The sequence below is a fragment of the Larus michahellis genome, chromosome 2 (assembly GCF_964199755.1).
Source record: "Larus michahellis chromosome 2, bLarMic1.1, whole genome shotgun sequence".
Taxonomy (NCBI): Eukaryota; Metazoa; Chordata; class Aves; order Charadriiformes; family Laridae; genus Larus; species Larus michahellis.
Genome location: NC_133897.1, coordinates 84,890,952 through 84,914,395, shown reverse-complemented (window position 1 = coordinate 84,914,395; position 23,444 = coordinate 84,890,952).

Below are 23,444 nucleotides of genomic sequence, written 5' to 3'. Positions count from 1 at the left end.
GGTATAAGGAAAAAAAATTCACCCTGAGGACGGTGAAGCAGCGGAGCAGGCTGTCCAGAGAGGCTGTGCAGTGTCTGTCCTAAGAGGTGTTCGAGACCAGCCTGGTCTGATGGCACAGGTAACCCTGCTTAGAGCAGGAGGTTGGATTAGAGACCTCCTGAGGTCCTTTCCAACCTGAATGATCTTATATGACCCTATCCATCTGATCCTGTAATTCTATTACCATGTTCAATTTATAAGAAGTGCTTCTATTTTTCTCTACCAAGCACTGCCAAAAAAGAGCCCCCAAAAGCAAGACACCACTGTAGCACTGTTAAAACCCAAATCACCTTCCAGAGGCATTAGACGCTAAAGTCTCATTTCTGCTGTGTTGGTGTTTCAACACCATCCTCTTGAGATGTAAGTTTTTTCTAAACTAAGTTCCCCTGAGTTTTTAAAACAGATAGAGTATCTCACCAGCAACCTCATCCAGGTATAGACTCAATTTCTCCAAAGGTCACCAAACTATTGTAGGTATCACCTGTTATTATTCTTACCCAGATACTGATTTCCAGCTCCTGACTCATACTCAGACTCTTGCAAAGTACTAAGGACGTCACAGTTTGTGCTGCAGCTTTGTGCTCCCCCCCACCCCCTTTTTTTTTTTTTTTCAAGTTAGTAACAAACTTACAAAGCTCAACTATTATAGTTGTGCATTGCTAAACATGACATAAATCTGGGTTTATAACGCCAGAACTGACTCCCACAACATTTAGAACAACTAAGTTCCTATGGGAATCTTGCTGTCTTTCACTCCTTGGGAAAAAGAGGTAGTTAATTTGAAGGGAAAGGAGACTTCAGGAAGCCTAAGGTTAATTTAAACAGTGGTAGGTATATGAAACATCTGAGGAATTTGTAATGTTAAATTCCTGGCAGGTATGGATTAATTGAGGAGCAACTGGTGAAAGGAGTATGATTAATAGTTTCACATGACTAATTCATTACACTGCGTATGATGCTGTTACACATTGCCGTGCAGGTTCCCTTGGAATAAAGGCACATTTTTTATTCTGAAGAAAATGCTGTACCATGCAGTTTTGTGCTGCAGTTGCTGTGGGTACCAGCTGTGACAAGTACTTGGAACTTTTACTTTGCCTCAGCCTCTTACAGCGATGATGCTGGAGATACAGTTACTTCCCAGGAACAGCTTACTCTATGGAAACTTCTGAACAACAGTATTTTCACATACTATGTCCTAACATCTTTCACTCAAGAGCTAACACACACGTGCAATAGAGGAGCAGATGCTAACAAAATACCAGGTAGGCAGCTCCCAGTTTATCCTGAATTCCACCACACAAAGCCTCCCAGGGTCTGTTTCCCTGCAGCCACAGTAAAGAGGAGGGGAAGGGGGATGCAGTGTAGGTGTAACGTCTCACTTACTGGGCAGCTTTGTATCCTTCAGCATTTGCAACTTTGTGGCAGAATTTTATATATTTTCTTCTTGGAAGATTTAGAAGCTGAATAGGACTCTCTTTCAACCAAAAAGATTTTCTTCTCTGGATGACTCTGCAATTTTACATATACACATTGGAGATTTTGCATGAACTTAAACACAGAAGGCCTAAATTCTGCAGAATCCACCCTGATTACTATTTCTACTTAAGGGGAAGAAATAACAAAAGATAAATTTAACAGGTTTTGTAGCCAGGTTCTTTCACTTTTGGAAAAGCTATGGATTTTGTGTTAGAAATACATCATTCTATTTTCATTCACACGTTGAAAGACTTTCAGGCTATGTTTGTGAATCTGGAGACAAATGGGTCAAATCAATTGGTAGAATATTAATGAAACTGAATAATAATTGGAAGTTGCTTTACATTACTTGACTAGATGCTCTAGAAATCACAATTCTATGACTGAATAAGGTTTCACGAATTTAAGAAGAAATTGGTATGTTACTCATGGGGGAAAAAAAGAAAAAAGGTACTCCAATACAATCCCAGAACATGTATTCACTGCACTCAGCCATTACATATGAAAGAAGTTATAAGTTAGTGGAAAAAATTAAAGGAAGCAAAGGACACTGAAGAAATAAATTATTATCAAAGTTAATAAATAGGATAGGGGCTCACAGTGTCTCATGTTTATTTCATGAGTTAGAAGTAAAAGTTACCAGTATAATTTTAAGTGTCTTACTAGATAGAAATGATAGATGCATTTCAAGGAAAAGATAGATGCATTTTCTTTTTTTTTTTTTTTTTTTTTTTGCAACTTGGAAAGAGAGGTGATGTTGTCATATCATAGGGTGGATATGCAACTGCAACTCAGGTGTTGGGAAATTGTTCTCAGGTTGCTTGCAGCCCAACAGCCTGCTTCCAGAGGGAGGCTGGAGCAGAAGTGCTGAGGTTCAACAGCACTTGGCACAGTGGCCAAGTTCCAAACCCAATAGAAAAGAGCTAAAATTTTGCCCATACATTAAAAGGCAGATGAGGAAATCTGTATAGTAACAGCTTGTTAGCCTGGTATTGATCCAGGTGAAATATTGAATGGCTGACACAAAACTATTAATAAAGAATTAATAAGAGTGCTAAATAATTAGAGGATTGAAATATAATTAATGCCAGTCAGGAGGAGAAAACCGCAATGTTACTTTTAAAAAAGATATACCTGGATAGTTCAATAGGACCTATTTCCTGATTTTATTTATTTAGTGCCTTGCTTACAAATTTATTAGTGCATAATGTTTCAATTAAATGGACTCATGCAAAAAATGAAAGTGACACTAGTAACTAGATTGAAAAGGTGATAAATATTTCCTTGAGCTTCCTCTATCAAGGAATAATAATCAAAGATGGTGGGTTTCTATCAGGATTTCAGAGAAGAGTTCTAAATCCACTATAACTTAACCTTTTTCAAAAGACCTGGAAAGAAATACAAATTAATCCCTACTAACATTTATGAATGACACAAGAACTAGGGAAGCTCATCTAATGAGGAGGACAGATCAGTAATCCAAAGTGATCTGTGTTGCATAATAAATTGGGAATAAGCTAGCAAAACAAATGCCACAATAGCTGAGAGTAGGATTGTACGAATTACAGAGCTCAGGACTCTCTACAGCAGAGACTTTCTGAAAAGGTTTTTGTGAACTGATGAGTACTCTGTATGCTTAGTGTTCTGTGGGGCACTCGAGAAGTGTTATGCTGCATGGCACTTGAAGGGCATTTCGTTGATATTTACCAGTAATCCAGAGAAGAAGTTGGCCTTTCTTTGAATTCACATATGTGAAATAGCTTTTTCTTCTAATGCATTGGCTGCCTTGTATCTTATTGACTGATGCTGTACAGAACAGTTGAATGGCCATAACTACAAGACCTGCCTTGATGCAAGGCTCTCAAACACGAAGAATAACAAAGTCACAGTGGCTGCTTACTGTCATTTGGGTGAACTACCCAATTAAACCAGTTTGAAGTATAAGAAACTGAGCAAATACTTTAGATACAAGTCCAAAATATCTTACCACTACTCATGGTAGGAGTTCTTAGGAACAAAGATCAGGTTATAGGTCTAGACTGAATTCCACAGATGGAGTCCCATTGCCTGAGCTGCATCATTGCATTTCTTTTCCATACTGCCACTCTAAAGTCACACAGTTTGGTAGTAACAATTTCTCATACTAACAGTCTCATATGCCCATTTTATGCACATGCAGTGTAAAGGACAGCTAAAAACAAGTCTGACTAGAGCTGTAATGCATAGAAAAATTGCTGTCAGGATAGTCCGCTCCACTGAGAACAGGACAAAAAAAAAAGGCAATCTTTTAGGAAATCTGCTTAGAATTCAGGTGATTAGGTTTGAAAGATACAGGCATACGCTTGTATCAGATAAAACTTTCCAAGTAACTCACAATACACTATTAAAACACAGTTCAGGAACTACACTTTACGTTTTACAAGTCATGGTAAATGTTAACTATACACTCTATATCTTTGCAGACCAATTTGTGTAAAACCAGCAGTTGTGTGGCTGAAATTACTGCTTAGATCCCCCATCCAACATACCTTGTGCAGTAGCTTATTTCTAACAGTCAGTATCAAACAATTTGCCAATTTCTGTAATCCACTTCCATAGCAATGTTTGTATAACTCTTTAGTTTTGTGGATGACAGACCATTAGTTGTTATTGAGATTAATATGCAATCAGGTAGTTTACTTTGAAGTACAGGGAATCTCACTCACAGACAAATGGGCCTCCAGGTCCACAGAGCAGCAGTGATTTCTGACCTATCACGCTTAGTACTATCTCAGAAATCAGACTTTGGCATATTAAATCACATTAATGTAATAGCAGTGAAAGTTTTATACATTTGTTCTGTATGCCGTCTGTACATCTATAACTTGTTTCTCATTCTAGAAAGTATTAATCTTTTGCATGGGCTACAGCACAGACATAAGAAGCCAGAATACTAACCAGCAGTAGACAGCTGTTCTGACCAAATTAAGAAGTCCAGCTCAACACAAGACCCTTTCCCATCATCAGCTTTCACCACAAAGAACATAAGTGTAACAAATCTGATTAAATGCTTTTCCCTCTTACCATGTCCAACTGGGGATGGCTAGGAAACGATGAGGACAGCACACAGGTCTAACGATAGTTCCCAATAATACTCTTTACTTTCCAGTAATTTGTGGTTCAAACTTCAAGGAACAAAGGGATATCCGTGAGTTTCCTTTATTTTCCTAATCATTTTTTGAAGCCCTGAGGCAGGACATTTCTCTTTATAAAAATCATATTCACTCTCCTATATTTTATTCATCTGTGTTTGCTAATTTTACTTTTTGGAAAGTTTTCCATTAATTAGCCATGCACAGATAAGCATAATGATAGTCATCTAGATCACCTTTGAAATCTTTAAGAAACCAAACTGACCACTTTCTGGCCTCTAATGGCATTGTAACTTTAAGTTGGAGACAGCTGAACTGTAAATTGTGGTATTCCATTTCATTTGAGTTATTTTAGAATTCCATGGTGAATATCATCTGGTCATCACAATTTCTTCCTGTTCATTTTTTCTACATGTTCCATAACCTTCTGCATCAAACAATTTAACAGATTCCCTGGCAGACTGAAACCAGGATTTCAAAGGTGGAAAGTCCCCAAGTTCCTCAACGATCAAAAGCAATGCAAAAAAACCACCCCCACATAATTCCTTTGCTGTGGTCTCACCCTCTAAGTTCTCTTTTTATGCCTTCATCATCAATTACGTTTACACACTCTTTGTCAGCTCTCCAAAGTCTGAAGTCTTTGGAAAAGATTTGTGACTACACTTTATGCTTTTTTAAGATTCTTCCTTAAGCAATTTGGGATTTACCTCAATATATATTTTTTTCACATAGCTTCATAGAGTTTCTGATCCTTTCTATTCTCTCTTTGCTTTGCATCAAAGTACAACAAATTTAAAGACAGATTACACATCCAGACCTAGCACTTCAAGTAAAAATCTCAAACTCATTAGTATTTCCTATTGCATGTTCACATTTTCTTAATACTATTCCCAAAGACTTCATTTAGTTTTCCCTTGAAAAATCGAAGCATTTGAAATAGAATTATATTTATTTTCCTTTAGTGTATGCTGTTCAGTGAACTAAGTCAACAATCGTGGGCATTTTGTTATAAGAACATATTTAATATAAATGAATAGATAATTAACTGTGATCAAAACTGGCAAACAAGATATGACTACTTTGATGTGGGAGGTTGTGCTTTTAAACAAGCTTGGTTAAATTCTTTCATGGATGAATGATCTTTCTTGCCTTAAAGGACAAATAAGGTAGATACCAAAGCCTCATAACAATCTTATGATATATGCAGATTACCTAAGCAGTCTATATTATGCAGTTTATAAAGATTTTTCAAAGTGTTCTCCAATTAGCTTGAATTCCAGAATATAGCTTCATCCATACGATATTTTTGTGGAGCTAGATCTCAGATGAAAATATCCCAGGCACAGAGCAATTCTATGTAGCTATATGTCTTCCTACGTCTCAGTTTTCCCGCGTTACACAGCATAGTGCCACAAAGATACATTGGCTTAGTTGCAGTTGGCTGAAGTATTTCTACAGGCAATGCAGATTGAAGGTCTGCAACAGACGCTCCTGCACACATTGCCAATGCCTTCTTTATTTGTACGGTGTGGTAACAACATCACAGACCAGTTGTACGTTCACATACCATGCCCCCCAGTATAAAACAATAAGGTCCCAATTGAAAACGCATTCAGTCAATTCTGAAGATAGACGATACCTCTCGCCACAGGTATCACGGCAAGAGCTGGCAGATCAGACTGCTAGAAGTCCCCTTTATTTTCCTTCTGCTCTCAGAGAGGTTGTTGCATTTGCCAGCGCTGTTGTGCGTAAGCTGTACAGTCAGCCCCAATCTGAGTTTGGTAGAGAGGAAGTTATGCAGCTGCTTAACATGAGCATATCGCATAACAGCAGAGCTCTATGTCACATCAGGCAATACCAGCAGGAAGGTTATTGCCTCTTATCTACCTTCTTCCCAATTAAGCCATCCCTATCAGTTGATAAACACTAACATACCAAGAAAAGCAAAACATAAAAAAGCAGAAGGGAAACATCTTCAGGGTAACGCAGCTTCCTGGAAGCTAAGCACTGGTGGGAGGGCTGGAATTTGGGGAAGGTACAGAACAATGCACATATATCTTAATGTTCCAGGATTGCACAGTATACGTTATTTAACACAAAAAAATACTTGAGATTGTACACTATGGATTTGTCTTTCATTTTTATCTAAAATGCCTTAAGGTAAGAATCTGCATTTGTCACAGGATGAGTTAAAATAGAGCTGTCCATAGAACACCATCATATTCAAAATAAAGTTTTTGATAATTTTTTTAAGTTTAGTGGCCAAAAAAACACCAACAAATCAAGCTTATTTCTTATCTCTTTTTTAAATAAAAAGATCATGTTTGTGATCAGAGTATTTTAATCTGCCTAATAGAATGATAATAAACTTTTTTCAGTAAAAGCAGAGGGGATTTAAAAAAAAAAAGATTAAACTGTCATAGACAATCCACATTAGAGCCATCAACACGTCTGGACATGCAACTCTTTGTCAAGACACTCCACCTCTGAAAGAGGAAGGGTTGTATCCTCTTTTCTGCTCACCTCAAGTATTTGTCCTGGGGTTTATCATCCAGCAGAGGTATCCACAGTTCTCGGTCACTTAGCTGGGGGGGATGGCAGAGTAGGAACTTTAAGGCTTTTCTATTTTGTATATTTATTTCATTGTTTTTATGAGCCAGCAATAGAATTCTTTCAGCTTATTAGTTAGGACATTCTTCAGGGCATGGAGAATCAAGTGAAGTCTCATTGGTTTAAAGGAAGGGTAGGGAACTTCCTGAAGAGAGAAGTACGTTTAATTTCATGCCTTAGAAATTAAAAAAGGCATTTTGAACCAGTATTTCTCCTATTCTTTCCATCCATTTGACTCTACTGTATAAGAGAGGTATTAACAGCATGCCTTCACTTGGTAGTATTTAATTTTTTAGAAAAATATAGACAGAAAACTGAAACATACCATAAAAAGAATTTAATGAGCCTTTTTAGAAAGTTGTATTCCTTTTGTATATATGTTTACTCCATTCCAGAATAATTCAGAGTTTACTTTTTTGGCAAGAACTGTATCATTGCATTTTGCTCCTGGAAGTAGAGAAAAAGAAACGCACAGTAGAAAGCAGCAAAGAATCCTGTCCTACACATTCAACTGTTCACCTTGGAAACAAGTAAGAAGAACAAACAAAAAAATAGGAATCTCAGTACAAATTACAAAAGAGGTTCAATGATAAATCAATAGCAGTGTAAGAGTGGTGAATCATCCATAATTATCATCTAACTAGTGTTCTACACAGTTTGATTTTCCTGAAAATTACTGCATACACTCCTGATATGTGGGGATGTAACTAAGCATCATTTCCCTCCCTTGTTTTAAGCTACCCAACAACTTCAGTTTTCAGCAAAAATTCTTTTTTGTAGTGAGTGGTCTGAATGCAGTCCAGGGATGCTGATGTTTAACTTCAGGCACGTCACCAGCACTTAAGGAGAACTATTTGTAGAGTTTCAAGAAAGAGTTAGAGAGACCAATTCTTCACAAGATAGCTTTATCAAATCATTAGGTTCTACGGTTCTAACCAGGACCTCACTAATTTGGTACCACCTCAGAGTGTCTTTTATCACTGTTAACATGCTATTTGAAAAATCCGTACAGTTAAGGTGTTTGAGTTTAAACTTCCCTGGTATTTATCTGGTAAAATGTCAAGCTAGTTCTTTATGGTTTAAGTGTTTTCAACGAGGCATATAGTAATTACATAATCGTATATACCTAACTGAGGTAAATATGTTTTAAATGAACAGTCTATACCAAATAATATTTCCAGCAATATAAGTAGAACTGCCACATTGTTTTTTTCAGGTGTGACCTGTTGTGATCACATATCTTGTAATAAGAATTAGAATACATATAACATTCTGGGAACTCAAAGATGTAAGAGAAAAAGCATTAATGTTTAGAGGAAGAATGCTTGGGGAGGAGTTCCCATTAGAAGTGCATGCAACAAAATGCACAAAAATGAAGGGAGCTATTACAGTTGTTACTTGTTTCTAAAGGACCCTTCACAAAAAGCGTAGAAGGCAATTTCAGACTCATCACTTGGTGTACTAGGCAAATAGCACAGATCAGAAAGTCATGGGAAGAGGGTCTTCCTCCTTATTTAGATAAATAAAGCAGCAACTCCTCAGTGGTTAATCAGCTTCCTCCCATCCCAAAGCTGAGGTTGCCCATAGGGATCCGTGTCTCACCCAGCAGCTCGGATGTCAAGTACCAGCAACAGTGTCGTCTGGAGAAAGGCTGTTTGCAGGGGTTCAAGAAATGGTTATAGGGGATAGTCCTTTCCAGATAGCTACATAATGGTCATTGGGCTTTGTGGGTACTAGAGAACTCTCTTGACAAGGTGCCTGAAAATAATGCGTTTTATCAGCTGTCATAAGTACATAAGCTATCATGAGTACAGGCAGCAATCAGAGCTCACTAGATTTTGCTAACAGATTACACCAAAATGAAGAGGTAAACTTTTCTTTGGCAGTATTTTCAAGTGGTTAATAACAGTCCACAGCTCTGACACTCAATTTCAGAGACATTGATAGTAAGGTCCCATGAACATTTGAATTATTTATCATTCAAGAAACTACATTTCCACTGTATTTTTAGTTGACACCTATAAAGGATCTATATTCCCACAGAGCTTCTGCACTGATCACCACAGTATGTGATTTACATTTAAATTGGCCTTCAGTCTTCATAATTTGTGTATTTTATAGGCGGAAAACCCTAATGATCTCATATTAAATTCTCAGTGCTTGTTTTGGGAAAGTACAAACACAGCCCAAGCTTATCTTTGTGTTTTCCTGAAAGAAATTACCAAAACCTTGAGTCTTCACCAAGGCATTCGTAAAGCCATGTTACTGTTTAGCCAGCTAGGTATAACGGTAAGTCCATTGTTTGCCCAATTCTAAACCAGGGCAGGATCTTCTGCCTGGATTCTGGCAGAGAAAAGCAGCTAAGCCTCTCAAGTAATGCGAAATACTGCATTGTTCTGAGCAACGTATTATCTAGTTCCCCTGGCCTGTAAACTGGAGGAGGAAACTGTTTATAACCTATAAAAAGATATTTTTAAACAAGCCAACATGCTTATTTTCTAAAAAAAAGATGGGATCCTACCTATTTGTTGACATAAATCTTCAGCAAAGTACACACAGTGAGACAAGCAATCTATATTCCAGCATGTGTAGGAAAGCCACCAGATACCAATGAAATAGATGCTTTTATTTCTATACAGGCCTTTTCTTGCCTTAAAGTCAGTCTAGATTTAAAGTTTTCACCCCAGGCAATTCTCAGATATTATTCTCTTTCTACTTATTTTCTCATGTTATCAAACAGCTAACTGTATTAATTCGGTACAATCAAGTGCTCTAATGCCTCCCCAGCACTTGCCTCACCCATAACATAACTATCTCTGGTCAGATGCTGTGAACAATTTCTTCCTTTCTATGCTTCTGGCCATGGCGTTACTCATCCATTTTCAAGCAAATCACGGACACAGCAACTCTCCAGGGGCCGTCAGGGCATGGTGTTCTACACTTATCATTAAAACAGTATTCATTTGTTCAAGAATTAGGGGAGGGGTGTCTTAAATCAATAAGTATTAGCAATAGAGAATAACACGTTCTTCATTTTAGTACTTTAAAGGGGAGATGACTGACAACTGCTCCTACATGCAGATAGGTTATGCATGTCGCGGTACGCTTCTGGAACTTCTGCTTCTGTTGTGGTATGCTATGACTTAGATACACTGCTTTATTTAAAACAAGTATGTCTACTGATAATAGTTCAACAGGGAACAATTTTAAAACGGTAGATGAACAAAATATTAGGGTACAGGAGAGAAGCTTCTCTAGGGAAAGCTGTTTCATAACTGCTTATTGCAGGATTAATTCTATACTAACAGGTTGTTGCTGATAACTGGATATAAAGGTTTTCAGCCATGAGTTTAGTTAAACTAGCTGTTTTCTGTTGTCTTTAACAGATGCCCAAACTTTGTTTAGCACTGTTTTGAGCTATAACAAAACTTACACAATTCTTTCCAAGTTCTGCCTTTTGGAAGTCTTCGGCTATTAATTGTCCTATTATTTCTACTGACATATACCTGTTACTGACATATGTCACGACATATGTTATGTTACTGACATAATCTGTACTACCTGAGTGGAAAGCAGATCCTCTGACTGTAGTAGTTGTCATTTATTAAATACAGGTTTATGTTGATACTAGACCTCACTTTCAGTACTTGTGGGACTCAGGATATATGTGAGATAAGAATTACTATATCAGCTCTTTGCTGTTCCCGTAACTCCTTTTAAAAGCATTGAGAGGAAGTTTTTATTAAAAAAGCCTGTCTGGACAGAATACTGAAAAACATACTGTAGTATAATTAGGTAAAAATAGAAATAAGAAAGCTTGAAAACTTGAACCCAAAGGCTGAGAGTGTTGTAACAACAGGGAGTAAGACCATCTGTAGTGTTTGCCAATGATCCTGCAGTTGAAGTAGCACCCACAGACACCTATTTGGGGCTGGGAGGTCTGGCATGCATGACACAGCAACGGAGCCTAACTGTGCTACATCTTGATGTTTTTAAAGAGACCTGTAGATGCTTTTGGAAGAACAGGGCAAATAATGAAGGTCATGACAACTCTGTGTACTCCAAGAGAAGCAATATATTTAGAAAACTGTGGACTTGCTTAGCAGTAAGGCTGTAATAAGCTAATGCAAGTAATTGTATCGGTCTTCTAGAGTGAGTAGTATACTTACCAATAAGTCTCCTTTGTCTGATCAGCCCGTTGCTTAGTTCCACTATGAAACACGCTGCACCCCACATCCCCCCAGCATGAAATTGCTATAGTATTGCATGAAGACTACTGTTTAAGAAGCTTGTAAAATACTATTATAAAGAGTTGCTAAGGGAAAATTTAAGGTGTATTGTTAACCAATTCAGTTTCAATGATTTGGACACCAATGATTAATCACCACTGGACCTAAATACTTTGAAGTCCAGATAAATTAGAAGAGCTGAAAATCCGATGTGTTTTAAAAACCATCAAAGGTACTTTAGTAAAGGATACTGTCATGACAGTGGCAATACAAAAGCAGGGGGAATTAAGAACTTGGCCCTGAATAATGGCAAGTACAGCAAGAAGAAAATATTAGGAAATCCTTAACACCTCCTTTTGAATGACATCAAAATTCTAGTTCAAGATTAATACCAATTTATAATGAGCATACTAGCAGTTAGATGAAAAGTCTAGTTGCATTTTCTGATTAAATACAATTCTAAGCACATTCCAAAAACAATGCATACAAGGTATTCACTGTACTTTTTGAAACTGAGTAGCTAAGCAGTTGATCAAAGACTCTGCATCAGTACAGAGCACTACGCTTCCCTTGGGTTTCTACACTTGACAGTCAGCATCTTTATCATGAGTATAGCTCCAGCATCTGCTTGCTCTTCAGATTTTTTTTTTTTAACCTGTGCTTATGAAGTATGATAGAAGACAGAGTTTTAAGAAGCCATATGTAAAGTTGTTCCTCCTGCAAGGTGAGATGCTCAAATTATTTATAGTTCTCTTCAGAGCCAATATCTCCATGTTACTGGATCACTAAAGAATTTGAAAGCATATGATGAGAGACGAGCCACTTTCAATTTTAGTTTTACAAATGGGAGATGCTTTCAAAATTTTTAACAGCACTATCAAATCTACAAGACAGTTTCATGCTCAGTTGAAACTTTGCTGATGGAAAGTTTGCTTTTGATTTTGGATCTGAGAACACACAAACTAATGACTGCTCTGCTTTAAGAAACGGATCATTATCAGCATCCTTAACTTTTTTCACAAGTTCCGATTTCAGAAAAATATTTTGTTAGAGATGCTCAGTTATTTCACATCTGTTTTTGCATGTTCTTTTAGTCTGTCATCATTCCCTAGTTAAATGCATTTCCTCTCACTGATAGTTACTCGCTATGTCTTGGTAAAGCTTAACACTGTCTAATTCTACATGATACTAGTTGAAATAAATATGCATGCAGAACTAGTACAACCATTTAAATAATTCAAGTCTGTTAGTTTCCTTGTGTATCTTCACAAAGCTGCTGGAAAACACTGTAAAATTACCATGGTGTGTGTGTCCCCCTTCCTTCTCCCCCTCCCCCTGGGAAAAAACAAAACACAAAACCAACAAAACAACCAACCTGTAAGCATCCAAAGATAAGAAACAAAACAACACCTCAGACATGCCATGGTGCCATGAAGAATGAATAGAATTTCTATGGATCTAATTAGTACAGATGATAAAGCTAAAAGCTTTGCAGTTTAAGGCAGCTTTAGGGCCAGCTGTTAAGTTGAAGCAGAATGCGACTTCAGACTTCTCAAAGCTCCCATTTAAGTTACTTGTGCCACTTACTATCTTAAAGTTACTGATACAGTCTTCATATTAGTTTTATATTTTCATCAGTTATGGCACTTTCCTCCTGTTTCTTCTTGTTTTTCCAAGTACATACGAGACTGTTTTGTACATATGGTATCTATATAACAGATTTTCATGCATCTTTGATAAATTATTCTGCTGTCTCACCACCAACATGCTATTTCTGGGACAGCCCTGACATTTTTTTTTTTAAAGTAATATCTCTGCAATAACAGGCAAGTGGCAAGCAAAAAAACATCTATAAAACCTTTCATTGAATCATATTTCTCTACTTCACAAGCCAAGAGTTTATACAGCCTGTGGAGAGTTTCATTGTTACTTTGCTGGTTTTTTTTTAATGTTGAAATACCACATGTTATCACCAAGACATACCTAGTAGATTTAGCTGCAGTACATATCCTAAAGAGGAGAAGTCATCAACAGTAGTAGTTATTTGTGCTATTAAAAACCCCTAATCTTAAGACAGAACCTAGTTTTACAGAGCCCTATAGAAACAGTATCTGAAAACCAGTGTTTGTCTGAAGAGATTCCAAATGCATTTTAAGGCAAGAGACAGGGGATTGATGCTGTTACAAACCCTCACTCCCACAGTCTATAACTTTTCATCAGTAAAGCAAACATTTTGGCTAGAAACACAAGAAATAGTATCTAACATAAACCACTTTTCTCACCAGGTACAGATAAAACATACTGTTTTCCTACCTGTCCACCGGGAAGGCCATATCAGCACAGAAGAGATCAGGTGTGAGTTCGGGCTGTCCTACAGCACCCCACATGGGCTCTGCACCTGCTAACAAACTTCAGTGCTTTATCAGGCCACAGCCCAACAAACACAATCTTGTTATTTCTGCTAAAAGTCCATAAGCTTCATACCAACTCAACAGCACAAGACTTCCCCAGACCTTGCACAGTTTTGCGGTGTCCTCAGCAGGTTTTGTCTTGTTTCAGTTGTTAGGCAATAATTAGCTAAGTGATTATCGCCTAATCCCTGTCACTTGAGCTCAGGGAGCACCATACATAGCAAAAAGGTCCCACCAGTCTATGAAATCACTACGTACCAAACAGCTGCTCTTTGTGAAGGAGCAGGAGCAGGAGGGGGGCTCCCATTGCTGGTACCGCACTTGCAGCAGAGTGTGGTGCTATAGGACCTGGGCAGGGCAGGCAGAGCAGGGTGCCGATAACAGGTGCCACCAACAGTCCCAGACGTGGCATTGTGATGACTCAGGTCCAGGGTCCGTCCAAAGAGTCCAGTTCAGTGCAACAGGAAATGGCCACAGACAGGGCTTGGAGACACAGCTACAGCACAGGTCAAGGTCTAAGCTGAAGCTAAAGATAGGACTAAAAGTAGATCGCCTGCAATGTACCCTAAAAAAGAAGTGGGTGTCCAGGCCTGATCTTAAATAGAGCTCCTAGAACTACAGGGAGAGGATGTGTGTGAGGGTCTGTCCCAGATGAGGCTAGTCAGGGTAATTAGGATCAATTAAGGCAGTCAGGACCCTATCACCTTTTGTGTTAATTGGGGTTTGGGGGGGCTACTGCGTAACTTTCAAGCTACAGCTAGAAACCAATGAAAAGAAAGCAGATTGGTAACAAAACATAAAAAAAAAAAAAGCTCTAAGTGGCTCTCAAGAACCAGGAAGATAAACATCTCTATCTCTTCCATTGCTAGCATTAAATGCCAGCTGATGATGAATTTGGGAGTGGTGATGGTAATGGCTTATCATAACCTCTTCCCTTTTCTGCTTGAGGAAGACTAGTACTTTTGACTTCAAGACCCCAAAGGATATTGGAAGGGGGAGTATAGTGCTAAAGAAAAGGTGTAGATATTAAGAAGTTTATACATATTGATCTTAATTGTATTATTAATTAATGTTTTATCAGTTAACTGGACAAGTAGTAACTTCATGTTACATTTTGATTAGTCTAACAATAAAATCTTAGTTTCATGCATAAGGTGGACTGCTTTTTTGCTCTTAACAGGATTTTGAGTGTAATAATTAGTAATAAAACATTCTTAAAGAAACTCCATTCAAATAACTTTGTCTTAGGGAGTAATTTACATAAACCTAGCTGAAATAGGAATTTCCTTTCCTGGCTAATTTTTTCCTATTAACTTTAGTATATTTTTGTAACCAGCAATATATCTTGCTGTTACACCAGCAAATTTATTTCTGCACCTTTTTCCCAATGGCAATTAAGGAGGTTAGATATAATTTACATAACCTTGTCCTAAAATTATCAGTAGGGATGATTAGAATATAAAGGTTCTTGGGTGCATGCAATGAGGGAGGGTACCCAGTAATTTCTGAAGACTTTAATTGATATTTCAAATGTATATTCATTTAGAGGGAAGAATAGTTGTTTACAACAATGCTACATCTTCATGCTACAGCAAAATATACTGGTAATTTTATTTCTAACACAATAAAGCTGCTTTTGGGCCCCCTGACAGTATGGACAGGTAAGATAGCTCTTTTAATGATGTGTGAAGTCTGAAAATACGTACATACATATATATGTATACATGCACACATATAAACTACTTTTTTGTCACTAAAGAGAAAATAAGTTTTAGGTTATAACCTCCTATTTTCGTGCATCCTGAAACCATAGACTATTTTTTACATCAGAATTAAAAATAGACTTGACTTTGTTTCTTCTTCTCACCTTGAATGTGCTATTTTAGTTAAGGGAGCAGTACATTTCAGACAGATACAGCCTAATATGATTGCCCTTGACATAAGCTGTCTCATCAATGAGGAGCTGAATTTACACATCTAGCTTTAATTATAATGCTCACATAAATGAAGGAGAATCTTAAGAAGTTACTGCCTTTTTTTTCACCATTTTCTTTTCTAAAGACCGCCTCTTTTCTGACACTTGCAAGTCTATTCTCTTTGGCTGTACAGTAAAGTAGCTTTGTTCTCAATTGTTACTGGTGATTATTATTATTACTTATTTATTTATTCCATCCAACCCACAGGAACTTTGGATGTCTCTCTTACTCTATGCCTAGCATGGAAGTTACAAACTCTGGCATTAGGGTTTGTCTTTCTCCTCCCTTGTTTTTAGTAAAATGGGTATTGATCATCAGATCACACCATGGGAGTGCTACCTAGTTTTCATTATAACCAATTAATTGACAGAATCATGGAAAAAGTCCTTTTCACAATAAAAACAGCCTCCTTAATAGTTTTTTTGCCATTGCATACAAATAAAAATGAATATTTAAGTTCGGTAGCTTAAATTTGGGGTCTGCTGCAGTGATTTCTTTATGGATATCTGTAACAGATCCTACTCTCGGGCAGCCTTAGCATCTGCCACTAATCCTCCGATTTACTTTTATTGTTTCAGTTTTATCTTCCCTGACCTTGGTGCTGTGAGGGTTTACACTGCACACTGAAGACACTTGTTTTGAATTTACTCCAGTCTTTGTAGAGTAGAGCCCAGCTGCTGGTAATTCGCAGCTAATAATCCCAACGGCTTTTCTGTGGACACTGATGTTGGGCATCTACCCAAAGAGGAACAGCTGTTCTTGTAACTCAAAAATACAGAAATATTGATTGGATTCAAACTGAAAACTAAGATTTTTAATCAAAAATGGTAGGAAAAAAATCCAGACTATTTGAAGTAATTTGTCTCATTTGACTGGTGCTTTCAGAAGCTAGAGTTTTCAACAAGATCCTCAAATCATTTTATAAAGACGTTGTTGTATGTGTTGATCTCAGTTTTCTAGCATATTATTAAAAGGAAAAGTTTAACCTGGTAAATATAAGCTTAGCCTTTCACACTCCAGTCTCATTTAGATGGATCTGCAAAACTTCCAAGCATGAAAGTTAAACGTGGATCTAAAATCAGGTATCAGCTTCTTGAAACCTTAGTACCAACATCTCACGTAGTTCACTCTCACTGATCTCAATCACACTTTCTGCCAGAGCCTTATTACTTGCATACTTTTTGGGCATCACTGTAAAAGTCATTGGTACAAGGTTTAATTTATTCCACCAGCAGCCATGAGTTTGCTATTTTTATTATTTCTGCTTAACTGTGATTTGTCAAACTACTGTGAAATTCTTCTTAACAACCCATTGAAAAGTTGTGTTGTTTCACAGAATTTTTAAACTTAACATTTTAACCACTTGTACGTACAGACCAATGCAAGCTAAGATAGGTGGATGTAAGTCAACATCTGAGCTAATGAACATTATTCCAAGTCCCATATGCGAAGGCCTACTGAAAGTGTATTAAATTAATCTCAAGACCACACTAACGGCAATATTGACAGCCTGTGAATTGGAGCTGTCTCACATCAGGCCCAGAGAGAAGAAAGTTCTGTCTTTGTTCATTGAGACTTCACATGACAGCAAAGGAACAGCCCAATGCGTTGGTAACTATGGTACGCATATCGTAACTGTGAATGACAGCTGCATTCACAGGATGAACTTAATTACTCTGACAGTTCTTCAGAGCATCTAAATCTACAAATTGGTAATTCCTTTTGTTAGGGCATACTCTGAATATCTGCTAGACTGATCAAAGTCTGAAAAGCTTTAGTCTATACACCTTATAGCCTACGGGAAAAGGAAAACGCGTTGGACAGATCCAGACCCTATCAAGTCACAGATCAAAGTCCTAGACAGAAATCCAGACGACATATTCTTCATAATTTCCTAACTCTTTAAAGTGTCTAAAACAAATAATTGCCTTCATGATCTGACAGAAATTCTCCATTCACCTAAATCTCCTCATCTCAGATCTTCCATTTCCTGAGTGCTCTAGCTGCTAATAGATATGCAAAAGAATACCACCACCATCATTGCTGCTGCACGCTCCATTCTTTACAATGCTCGTCATCTATCCAGGGGAAGGCAGAGCATGTTGAAGGTTGGGAAACAGGCATGGAGGAAACAAGACAGTCTAGTGTGTAGATTTTCTTGTAGCATCCCACTCAGTACACAGGCTTTCTAAGCTGGATTTTTTTGCATGTCTAGTCCTCCCAATTCAAAGTAGACAGTGGATGACACAAATAAATTTTCATACGGAAATCAGGACTCCAATTTCAGTATTCTGGATTTGTCTCCATTATTTTTTGTAGGAAAAGATAGGAATTTTTTTAGCATATATGTGTCCTGTACTCCCTGACCTAAAATTCTGTTCAGTGTGTCCAAAAATACCTTCAGAGACTGAAAAACTATAAATGGCCACACTGGAAATGTTTTTCAAGTTCGCTTTGTTATTGTGGTGGGTTGACCACAGCCAACAGCCAAGCACATACTCACACAGTTTCTTCCTGTGCCCCTGCCCCGAGGGATGGGAGAAAGAATAGGAAGACCAAAAGTGGGAAACCCTTTGTGTAAAGATAAAGACAGTTTCATAGGTGAAGGAAAGAGAAGGGTGTGTGTGGGGGGAAGGATAAGCAAAGCAAAGGAAATCACTCACCACCTCCCACAAGCACAGCAACACCCAGCCATTCTCCAAGCAATGGCCACCTTGGAAGCCAAAACCCCCCCTTTTTTTCTTCTCCTACTGCATTTTTTAATACTGAGGATGGTGTTATAATGGTATGGAATATCCCTCTGGCCAATTCAGGTCACCTGTCCTGGCTGTGTCCCATCTGAATCTCTTGCCGACCCTAAACCTACTTGCTGAGGGCACAGAGTTGGAGAAAGAGAAAGCCTTGATGATGTGCAAGTACTGTTCAGCAATAGCTGAAACACTGGTATGTTATCAACACTATGGTAAGTTTTAGCCACAAATCCAAACTCCATGACTCTAGTTAACTCCGTCCCAGCCAGACCCAGTACATTTCTTAAGAAAGTCCAACAAGTATGCCTTGGGAATACTCATAGACCAGAATTCATTAGTTTTACTATAGGCACATACTCCTGCTTTTCTAGCATTTATCATGTCGTGCAATCAACCTCAAAATTAAGAATTTAACAAACTTGGAATGTTGTTTTTCTCCTCATTTGTATTAATCTTCTATAATCTACATAATTATGTCATCATCTCTTTATGGGTTGAACCCTATGCAATCTCTGTGGCTTGATAGAAGCTAACCACCATTTGTAGACTGCTTTTCAAATTTCACAGTATTCAAAATTAGTCATATAAAATATTCAAGTATGGTGCAAAGAATAGTATAGTAGCTAATAGCTGACCTTGACAGACAGAAAGCTAAAGAGTTATTTTACTCCTATCTTCTGAAATGGGGGCTCAGATCAGTGTGCAGCTTCATATTTCAGAAATTACTGTCATGTCAGCAATTGTCAGAATTGTGAAACCAGGCACTAGGTTTTTCAAATAAAACTGAATGGAAACTGAAAGTAATGATTACTTACCACTGGATGGTGTTTGGCTTGGGCTTTGTTTGCTATTATTTGTATTATTACGGAAGCAAAGGGAAAAGTCAATAGTATATAATTACTAATTGAATGGGTTTTTTTGTTTTTAACTATCATATATCCAAACTGTTGTAAAGAACGCTTGGCTAAAATAAAGGGAACTGCTACTGAGACAATGAATAGCAAGACTTCCTGTTCCTTGTTTCTTCTCTTTTAGTAAAATGAGCTGATATTCTAAAAATTCCTCTTTCTGCTCTTCTCTGTTCATACCCACCCCTAATATATCACGTGTTTTTTTCACACTTCTAAATATGTACACATTTTTCCACAGGAATCTAAAGAGTAATATTATATGAAATTTTGTAGTCAAAAATACAGTAGCTCCACATGAAGTTTCTGTTTGATAAGATAGCCTCTATCTATTCAGTCCATAGAAAACTGTGGCAGAAATTCTTTTAGGATAGAGAATCATTTTTTGTTACCTATACTAAACTATGTCTTGTGCTTATTTTAATGGGCAATTATATCAAACACATAAATCCTGACTTATTAGTGTTCATAGTTCCTGTGCAATAAAAGTGTCCTAACTAAATTTTACACTGTTTTATAAAGAGTATTTCTCAGTTGGTGTATTTCAATTTCAAGCACGTCTGGCTCTTGTACTCAATCTGCCATGGTCCTGAAAACTCTCTTGGTGCCATAATGCCATGTCCAATAAATCCACAATGGCAAACTAGTTATAGTGGACAAGATACTGTGTCACTTCTAGGATTTTTATTCTGCTAGCTTGTAAATTCTAAGATTTCAGATTACAGCCTAATAAAGAATAGAATTTCATTAAAGTCTAGATTGGTAACTAAATCATGCAGCAGAAACCAAAAAAGAGAAACTCTGGCTGGTTCAAAGAAGCAGAAAAACTGTAATTAAAATAGGCCTATTTAATAGATCTCACAAAAAAAAAAAAAAAGCAGTGAAAATATTAACAAAAGAAATGTTATAATAGTGAATATATCAACAGAAAGAACACTCTGTTACACAAGATTTAGTTAGCTAATAATAGTAAGTCACTCATCTCCTCCTTAATACTAGGTGTTTTATCACAAATCAGATAGCAAACAAATATTCTAATGTCTTCAGCCACTTAAGGCTTGAAGGTTTCTCTTCCTGACTCACTGTAGGCTTTGCTGTGTTGCTGGAAATTTTCACAAAAGAATTTATAGAACTTTTGTCTGACTTTTGATACCCTACAGTAGTATGTCATAGATATCTACACAGCAATTGTTGCACCTAGCAGTAGATTTAATATAAAATGATATATTCCAGTTCAGTCTGAAACATTAAAAACAGAGTAGTCATAGCTACTAGTTACCTAGGAAGACCACATTGTTTGTTCCCGGTTCCTACTGCATGATATGGGCTGGAGAATTTCTTAAAACTTAAAACCAGAACAAGTTAAAGGTACATGCAGCCCTGATGCATTCACAATGACTTAACTAGAAAAATAAAATAATTTTAAATACGCGTTTTATATAACCAACACAAGCAAATACTCCAGACTACCTCTTCACTATCAGTCCTTTTTCATGGACTAATTTCTTGGGGAGGGGGGAGGCGGGCAGAATATTTTATACTTAGTTTAATCCAAGTGCATACTCTTCAATTTTGTTAGTTTCAGTTGGCATCCATCACTACTTGAGATGCAATTGTTGGCCAGGTAAATTTGTTTCTTACTTTATTTTCCTAGAGCAAAGCAAGTTGGGATATGTTTTTCTATGCAGGACCTCTGACTATTGTTTTTACTTAGAAAACACCTCAAAAGCTGGCAAATAAAATTGTATGGCCTCAACTTAGACCTGACACCTGTTAGCGTACAGAAGAAAAAGCAGACATATTTAGAGAAGGGTATTTTCATTTCAATATTTGTAAAGAGCTAATTATACCGATTTATGTTGTTAATATTTTTTTAATAGTATGCCCATTAATGCAGGAACAGTACGTCCAATGCACCTGTATTTTGAATCATCTTTTATATTGAAATGTTCCAATTGTTATTGGAGGAAGAAGCAGGGTTAGTTCCCAGGGTTTGATTCACCTTTAATGTCTGGGAGACAGGGAAAAGAGCATCATGACTTCCCATATCTCCCTTTATTGAATTCCCCTGGGTAAGGAGATGAGCAAGGAACCTGAGAAAAGCAAATTTTGTGTAGAGGCTTGAAGGCAGGCAATCATGATGCCTGGGGTCTCTTGAATGTCAACTATTGGAAGAAGACTAAAATTAAGATGGCCAAGAAGCTTCGCCAGGATGACCAAGTTACTAAAGAAAATCTATCTAGAGAACTTAAGCCATTGTGTTTTCATTTCTAGCCAGCGCTACGCAGTTAGGACTGCCTTAAGAAAGTACAAATGCAATATTGAATATTCTACGAAAATCCATGTTCAACACCCTGTCAAATCAATTTTTGTGTTATTTGACAGCTGGAGGAAAACTCAGCTCACTCTCTGCATATGAGTATGAAGAGATTATGAAGCTGGCCAGCTCAGTTTGAAACAAAACCTCACTTAAAAATATGAACATACAATGATTATTGAGTAAAGAATCACTTGCCTTCAAGATAATTTGCAACTGTTTTCAACATCTTCAAGAAACTGTCAGCTGGGGAGATCAATTATGTTGCTGCTTTGAAATTAAATTTTGTTTGGAGCCTGTTTCCTGACGTGAAGGATTTCCAGATCTTTTTACAGGCACTTTTATAATTAGTGAGAAAGAGCAAAAGACAAGGTAATAAATAAGTGAGATGCTGTCATGTGAAAAAGCAAAACAAGTAATGTTTACCTTGTTCTTTGCTAAGGTTTGCTGTATGTGTATGCTTTCACATAAACCCATTCAAGAAAAATATACCTCCATTTCCACAGACAAAACAAATGTACGGGCACAAAAGAAAGGCTGTATGTTGTTCATGGTTTGGTGGGGTTGCACTCTTCAGAGTCCTTTTAGCGCCTGTTATTTTGTCACCACAAACATACGCAGTAGCGAAGAGGTAGTAGGTGCCCTTACTAAAATTGCAGTAGTTTACATAAACAGCTTTTAACAAATATGTAAACAGTTTAACTAACCTAGGTTTATCTATAATGACACATTTCCCTTGCTTAGCGTGGACTGAGGGGAAAAAAGGTGTGTTTTAAATTCCTTGAGTAACACGTCCAGTTATGTAATTAAGGTTTAGCTGCTCCAAGGACCAAGATGCTAAGTGCTGGCATTGACGTGCAATATTAAATTACTATATTCATCATTATTTCATCAACTACATCATCAACTGCAAAAATATGATCAAAGAAAATAAATAAAAATTCTCATAATGTACTAAGAATGTACTTTATTTCACAGAATTGGTATTCTCTTCCTCTGTTCATAGTAAGACTTCATAGTGAAATACAACATCATATTAAAATTAGAACTGCTATATTAGTTCTAGGCACAGTTTAGCAGAAAACTTACTCTTGTTTACTTTTAAATGAAATAGCCATATTTTCCCATTATTTACCAGCATGCACAGGTTTATTCCTAAAGCAAGACTTTATTGCATTAGAAATAAAATTATCAAGGAAGAGTATATTAAGTCTTCTCCACAGATAAAATTCATGCAGTTTAAATCTAAAGCATGACACAAAGTTGAAGTTAAGGTTTAGAAATAATTTCTTAGTCACTTTAATTTCCTGTATATTTTAAGTTACATTCAAGCAGAAAAAAAAAAAAGAAAAGAAAAAAAAAGAAAAAACAAAAAGCCCTAAAGTAATAAATAAAATACTAGTCCACTAAGATTATATTCTAAGCAAGCAGATATAAAGAAATGTAGGATATCTGTAGAAGTTATTTGCACTCTAACATGGTGCTACAGGCATGGTTTGAATTATAAAATACTCAAGGCCAGTATCTGGGGTTTCAACTTCAGACCCCATGCAGACTTCCAGCATCACTGAATTTCACCAACGTGAGCACAGATCTG